At 44.9% G+C, this 7,976-nt stretch overlaps 1 pseudogene; it reads left to right on the top strand.

The window, feature by feature from the left end:
• Positions 1 to 4,572: 4,572 nt before the first annotated feature.
• Positions 4,573 to 4,928, top strand: LOC142452506 (large ribosomal subunit protein uL29 pseudogene; annotated as a pseudogene).
• The last annotated feature ends 3,048 nt before the right edge of the window (positions 4,929 to 7,976 follow it).

The raw sequence follows: 7,976 nt of genomic DNA, 5'->3' as shown, positions 1-7,976 counted from the left end.
AATTATAATTCGCAGGGGGAGGAGAAAAAAGGAAAATGAGCTGATTCCAGGAACCCAAGTGGAAGGCGAATTTTGAGAATGACGAGGGCAACGAATGTGTAAGGGTGGTTTACTCAATTGATGTATGTATGGATTGTGATAAGAGTTGTATGAGCCCCAATAAAAAGATTTATTATATATTAAATTAAAAAATTACAATTCACATACTTAGAAAAGTGCTACTCTAGGAAACAAAAATAGAAGATGAGTTTAAAAGTCACATGCTAAAAAATTAAAAAGTCACATGGTGAGGGGAAAAAATCATTAAAATTCAAAATATGAAAGCTGAACTATAAAAACTCAATGAAGAGCAGAAATAGTAAAAACTTCAGAGAGAAAGAATAAAAGAACTGGATAGAGGGGAAGGAGTGGGTTAGAATTCAAGAAAATTATCCAGAATTGAAGAAAAATGTGTTTACACACTGAAACAGTATTCAGTGCACTCAACACAAAGGATAAAACAAAGCCCAGAGTGAGGCAGGTTATTATAACATTTCAGATCATTGAGAACAAAAACAAGAAACTAAAAGTAACCCGGGCGGGGATGGAGAAGCACAACAGTGCTGAACTTCTTAGAGCAAGACCTGAAGCTAGAAATCAATAGGGCGCTGCATCTAAAGCTCTGAGGGCGTATCGTGCAATCTATACCCAGGTCCACTAGAAATCGAGAGCCACAGAAAGACATTCTCGTTCTCAGACAAAGCGAATTCCCACCGTTTTTCTCTGGAGGGTACTGGAGGATGAGCTCCCTGAAAATGAAGTCCGGGTCTGCAGGTGGAACCCCCGGGACCTGGTCACTCACTGGGACTTGAACTGAACTCACCCCTGTGGCTCCATCTGCAGCCAAACAATGAACAGGTTTATAACAACACTAACAACACTATTGGTGTGCACCCACCTTAGGCCCATGGACCAAGTGGGACCCAGGAGGCACAATGCACGGGGTTAAGAAGGAAGGAGGAAGGGAGTCAGGAAACGCAGGAGCATGCAGGTGCGCTGGGTGATGCTCTGCAGAAAGGACAGACATCGGGACAGTAACTGCACAGATCTGAAGGACACATTATCCCCACTTTTCAAAACAGCAGTATAAGCCTACTATGTGGGATGTGGTATGACGTACCAAAGACTTAAAAATAGAGGTATTTGGAATGGCCAATGTTACGACCGGGGAAAACAGGTGGGTATTTTTTCCCCCTAATTCTGCAAACTTTAAGATTTTTTTTAATTATTATTTTTTTTAATCTTAAGGCGGGATGTTTGAAGGTGGATGCTTGATCACTGTTGAATGCAGTCGAATCAGTTCTCACACATCACAACCCCACAGGACACAGGAGAACATCTTCCTCTCACAGAGCTCTTGGTGGGTTCCAATCATCAACCTTTGACAAAAACTAAAATTTAAAAGATGCTTAAGATTAAAAAAGGCTTAGAGATCACATCTAAAAATAAGGTTTTCCCCAACTAACCCAGTGGATGAATGGACCACTCACACATTAGTCTCCGCGACCCTGACAATAGAAGAACAGAAGGGTGTCCGGCTACCACCACCAGCTGCCGTGGAAAGACTGAATTCCCAGACCCTGGGGAGAAATCATGAAAAAGACCAGGCTGACTGGCCTTGGGGAGACTGGTGGAATCCCAGGGAGAATGGCTCTTCCTCACCCTGTAAGTCTGGAACGGAATTCACCTCTGTAGCCCAATTTTTCAGCCAAACAATAGAATGATGACAGTACAGAGGTCCACACACCAAGACATAATCAGCCATTTGAGAGGAAAAGGACAGCATTTCCCCAAGGACCACACTGAGAAGGGGGAGGGAGGAGGAAGCAATGGAAGGAGAAACAGAGGGACGGAATGGATAAGGCGCGGTGGGGACTGCAATCAATACGGAATAAAATGTTAAGAATGATTGATTTGCTCGGTAAAGCTTCACCCGGTTCACAACAAAAAGGGTGGGTTTCTAAAATTAACTAACCCCAGTACGATTCAAAAACACCACACACACACACACACACACACACACACACACACACACACACACACAGAAGGGTGGGGACAGATATTTGGCCTGTGGTCAGTTTGTTGATCCAATCACTATTCTAGCACCTTATTTCAACCGGATCCGACTGTTTGTTTACTCATTTCTTACAGCTGCCTCCCTGGAGAGTAAGTCGCTTTTCTATCTTGTTGCCACCAAGTCTCTGCACCTAGAACACATTCCAGTTTACTGCGCCACAAAATAACCCAAGCTCACTGCCACAGAGTCGATGCCAACCCACAGAGACCCTGTAGGACAGGGGAGAATTGCTCCTCTGACATTCTGGGACTAACTCTTCACAGGAGTAGAAAGCCTCGTCTTTCTCCCGAGGCGTGGCTACTAGTTTCGAACTACGGATCTTGCTGCTCACAGCCCAAAGCATAACTATGCCAAATACTTGGTAAATGAAAAATACATAAATGAAAATCTGACTTTCCAAGCAAGATTTCTGAGGGAAGAAAAACAACACTACAGAAAGAAACTAACAAAATCAAAGAATTTGTAAAGTTTTGTGGTTTTGTCTCAAAAAATTTAAAAGCATGAAATATTGTTTTTCTGATACTCAGTCAAATGTCAGCATAACCACAAAACCAGCAAACAATTAAAAAAGAAAAAAATTAAATTATTAGGGTGTTATTGGAAAAAGTTCATGGTTCACAACTATGTCAATCTCTTAAATTAAAATTTTTTTCACTCAGTCAAGCAGATGCCAGACTAATCTCACTTAGACACCTGACAGTCGCATTTTGGTCAGAAATGCAAGCTTCTAAAGTCGTACTGGTTTCTCTGGGGAGAGTCCAGCAGCATTTCGAGTCAGGTGCGCATTCTTTCCTGTAGACTGAGCCAAGTAAAGGTGGGGTTCACACGCAATTGTAAACAACCGCTGCTAAACGTCATCTGAGATTCTGAGACGCACGTGGTATCTAGTTCACTGTACCACAATAAGGGCACTTGCCTTCCTCATTCCCAAATTAGTACTTTAAAAAAGTTGCCAAAGACTCCCCAGAAAAGCTTCGAGAGCTAATAGAGGAATTCAGCAAAAAGTTGCGGTGCACAGGAGCAGCAACCCAATATAGCAGGGTTTCTAATGCACTGACCGAAACCTCCACACACAGAATCATTGCCAGGAGTGGGCTCTGCCCCATAGCAGCCCTAGTGGACAGACTAACATTACCCCTGTGTTCGTTATGGAAGCAGAAAACCTCATCTCTCTCCCGCAGAGCAGCTGGTGGCTTCTAACTGCTGACCTTGCAGTTAGCAGCCCAGCATGGAGCCACTCCATCACCAGGCTCCTTAAAGATGAATCTGAAAGGGATGTTATGGAAATTATTCCATTTACAACAATAGCATCTAAGAAAACAAACCATCTAGGAATCAATTAAAATAGGGGTGTGGAAGACTTAAACATTGAAAATTATAAAACGCCGCTGAGAAGGACTGAAGAAGATATAGGTAAATGGAAAGATATTCTGTGGTAATGGATTGGAAGACTTAATATTAAGATGTCAATACCACCTAGCAGTCAATAGATTCAATGCAACTCCAACCAAAATTCCAACAGCCTTCTTTACAGAAGCAGCCAAACCAGTGCCCTACTTTATATGGAATGGCAAGAAGCCCTGAAGAGATACAACGATGCTGATGGAGTTCAAGGTAGGAAGAGGCACACTTCCTGATTGTAAAACATACTGCACGGCTAGTTATCAAAACAGCGTGGCACTGGTATAAAAATAGCTAACGATGGAATGGACCCGACAGTCCAGTAACAAGCCCACACCCCTATGGTCAACTGATGTTTGATGAGTGCGGTAGGTTCATTCAACGGAGAAAGAAGAGTCTCTTCAATACATAGTGCTGGAAAAACTAGATTTGTGCCTGCAGAAAGCTGAACCAGGACCCCAAAACAAATTCAATATGGACGAAGGACCTACACATGCAGGCTGAACTCATAAACCTATCAGAACAAGAAGCAAGGGCACTTCTGCCACCCTAGCTTTCAACAACCACTGTCTAGTAACAGGAGCACAACGGCAATAACATAAGAGACCTCAGAAAAATAAAAACTCGTGTTCATCAAAAGGCTTTCCTGAAAAAGTGAAAAGACATGCACTAGCTAGCCAAATATATATGTAACTTCAACAGCTTAGCAGTAACAAGATCAATAGCTGATCATGAAATGGCAAAATGGCTTGACTATAGACACCTCACCAAAGAGGACTTTCAAACCAATTTTTCCGGTGGCCACCAGGAGCTTAACCACTGCACCACCAAGGGTGCCTTCTATGGAAGGATGAGGGACAAGCCTGTCATTCTGAGAAAGAGCCCAGGGCGGGGAATTTCTCCTACCTTTATTGAGAAATGCTATGAAGCAAGAGCAGTAAGCATGGTATCGACACAGGGTCTTGGTTGGGGGGCGGAGGGAGCTGACACCAAGGGCTCAATAGAAAGTAAATGTCTATAGTCTCTTTCCCTGGGCAGGATTCTACAGCTCAGCCATGGTCAAGATGAAAGCCCGGGACCATCCCTGCAAGGAGGAGGAAGAGCTGCTCAAACAGCTGGACCACTTGAAGGTGGGGTTGTCGCAGCGGTGTGCTTCCAAGCTCTCCAAAATCCGAGTTGCCCGTAAATCCTTAGCTCAAGTTCTCACCGTCATCAGCCAGACACAGAAGGAGAACCTCAGCGAGTTATACCAGGCTAGGAAGGCCAAGCCTGGTATCTGCAGGCCAAGCGCTGCCGGCTGCACATGAAGACCAAGAAGCAGCGGCTGTACCCACTGCGCACGTACGCAGTCAAGGCACAGGTGTGCGCATCAATAAAACAAACTGGCTGGGGGAAAAAAGCCAATGTCTAGAAAAGAAGGATGGCAACATATGTACCAGTGTGCTTGATACGACTGATGTATGGATTGTTATAAGAGTTGTAAGAGCCCCCAATAAAATGATCTTTTAATAATAATAAGAAACCATAGGATCTGATCTCAGGGGTGACTGGAAATGAGTGGAGTCTCAAAATATCACAATGACTGAGCAGCACGCCCACAGTGCCCCCCTGAGAAACTGGGAGACAAATGAACGCATGCTCATGAACCATGTGTACAAAAGGAAAACTTGGTTTACAATCATGGTGTCACCGCAAATCAATTGGAGTGTGTAGATGGCTGTGTCCAGTGGTTCTCAACCGGTGGGTCGCGACTCCTTTGGGGGTTGAACGATCCTTTTCACAGGGACCACTCGATTCATCACAGTAGCAAAATGGCAATGATGAAGTAGCAATGAAAATACTTTTATGGTTGGGGGTCACCACCACACAAGGAACTGTATGAAAGGGTCGCGGCATTGGGAAAGTTGAGAACCACGGGTTTTGTAGATGGTGTTGGGAAGATTAGGCATTTCCTGTGTAGAAACAAAGCACAGGGGATCCCAATTCTCATTTCTTATTTCATGAAGGTCACTCTGAGACACTGCAGACATAGTGGGAAAGGAAGAAAAACCCTATGGTAAAGGGAAGAAATATGGGGAGGCGATCGGGGGAAACAAGTCCAAAAATGTCAAAAAATAGATAAATGGGATTCAAAACAATCATGGGATTCAAAACAAAATGAAAAGATAATGGAAAATTCCCAGACTTTTCTAAAACCCTTTTATGTACATATTTTCTTTTTTTGTGTGTTATTTTGTACATAATTTCTATTGTGAATTGGGTAGAGTTTTTCAGAGCACATCATCCATTCAACAGTTCATACACGCTTTGTGTCATTAATTGCAATCCTCACAAATGAGCATCGCATATCTCCCTTCCTCCCTGTTATCCACTTCCGGTCCTCCTCCATGGGAGCCCTTCTGAGCTTCGCCCTTGGGCAAATCAAGCATTCGAAGTTGTCCTGCAGAGCTCCTTGGTGTGACTATGTCCCCTTTTAGGCCAGTGGGTGAGTTGTTCTCTTGACTTGAGGGGTGACCAAGGCCACAGTCTCAAGGGTGCTGCCATTTTCCATCTCTGTCTAGTAAGCCTGGTCATCTTTACAATTTCTGGGTTTTATTCGACATCTCTCTCCCGCTCAATGATAGCCGGGCGCCTAATTCTTCTGGTCTCAGAGTTGTGGGGAGCAGACTGGCGGTGATGGTCCATTAGTGCACTGGACTAACTGCTTCCATGCACCTACAGTTTTCTTCACTCTTCCTCTCTATGGATGGGAAGAGAGCAGTAGCAGCACCTTAGATGGCTGATCCTGAGCTTGGAAGACCCTGGAGCAGGATGCCAAGCATTGTGTTTGTGGACTGTTATACCAATTAACTTTGGGCTCCACCAGACCATGGTCCTGAGCTCCTAGGCCCCATGACTCATTCCTTGAAGATTTGGTTCCATGTACAAAATGTTCCTAACTTTGTCCCCTGTATGCTCCATCACATTCATAGATACATTTACTGTAAAAGTAAATATCCACATTAAAACATCCTTTGTCAAACCTATGTATAGTATGTATTTTGGAGTATACTCTCACTCCTCTCATGCCCATTCAGCCTTCATGTCTATCCATGCACATACTCACAGATCACCGCTACTGCAGGTGTGTGCATATAGCAGTATTCACCTCTGTTGCCTGTAACTTACACTCCTCCCAGGGTCTTGCTCTGCCTCCATCATAGCTGGCCAACCTCCCACTTACTGTATATTGTCTTTCCCTTCACCCAAATTAACAAGCATATCTTCTAGCCCAGAGGTTCTCAACCTGCCTGTGGGTCGAATGTTCTCAACCCAAAGGGGCCGAACAACCCTTTCATAGGGGTCGTCCGATTCATAACAGTAGCAAAATTACAGTTATGAAATAGTAACAAAGATAATTTTATGGTTGGGGGGTGTCATCACAATATGAACTGTTTCAAAGGGTCGTGGCATTAGGAAGGTTGAGACCCACTGCTCTAGCCAGTAACTCACCCTCCTTCCCCTGATAACCATCAAAGGAAGTTTCCTTTAGTGTGTACATCTGATCCTGACATTCCACAATGCCTCAGAGTATTTGTGCTTTTGTGACGGACTTGTTTCCCTAACTGCAATGTCCTCCAGGTTCACCCATCCCTTCTCCTCTAACACGGCGGAGTGTCCCACTCTGTGCAGGCACCACACTGTGTACCCGTGTGCCATCAGTGGGCATTTTGGTCATCTCCGTCCTCTTGCCATTGTGAACAGCATTGCTGCGATGAATGAGTGTGCCCGGATCTATTTCCATTCACTCTTTGATAGACTTGACAACATTTCTGTGCAAAAAAGAATACCAAAGAAAACTGCAAAAGGACAGTCACAGACAGGCAGACAGATGGACGGTGTTGGTTGCTGGGGCGTTGATCCCAGCTCGGGAAGGCCCCGTGTGTTCTGAGTAGACATGAGCTCCACGGGGTTTTCAGGGCTGTGAGCTCGCAGAGGCAGAGCGCTAGGCCTGGATTCTGAGGCAACTCCAGGTGGGGTACGCACCGCTAATCTTTTAATGAGCCGTCCCACTCAAAAGCCACTGCCATCAAGTCGGCTTGAATTCATAGCAACTCTACAGGACAGAACAGAACCGCCCCTTTGGGTTTCTGAGGCTCTAAGGCTACAAAAGCAGAAGGCCTCGTCTTTCTTCTGCAGAGCTACTGGTGGATTCGAACTGCTGACTGTGCAGTCAGTTAGCCAACCTCACAACCCACTACACCACCAGGGCTCCTCAGTTAGTAATCCAGCGCTTGCCAAAGTGCACCACTCGTGCAATCACATAGGAGCCCTGTGGGTATAGTGGCCATGCATTGGGCTGCTAACCCAAAGGGGCAGTTTTACCCTGTCCTATTGGTCACTAGGAGTCAGCTACCCCACGGGCAGTGCGTTTGGACTCAGATGTCCGCAACAAGAAAAATACAGGAAACACTAAGGA

This window comes from Tenrec ecaudatus, chromosome 7 (genome assembly GCF_050624435.1).
Source record: "Tenrec ecaudatus isolate mTenEca1 chromosome 7, mTenEca1.hap1, whole genome shotgun sequence".
Classification (NCBI taxonomy): Eukaryota; Metazoa; Chordata; class Mammalia; order Afrosoricida; family Tenrecidae; genus Tenrec; species Tenrec ecaudatus.
The sequence above is the reverse complement of the archived record's forward strand: the minus strand, read 5'-3'. Positions and strand labels throughout refer to the sequence as shown.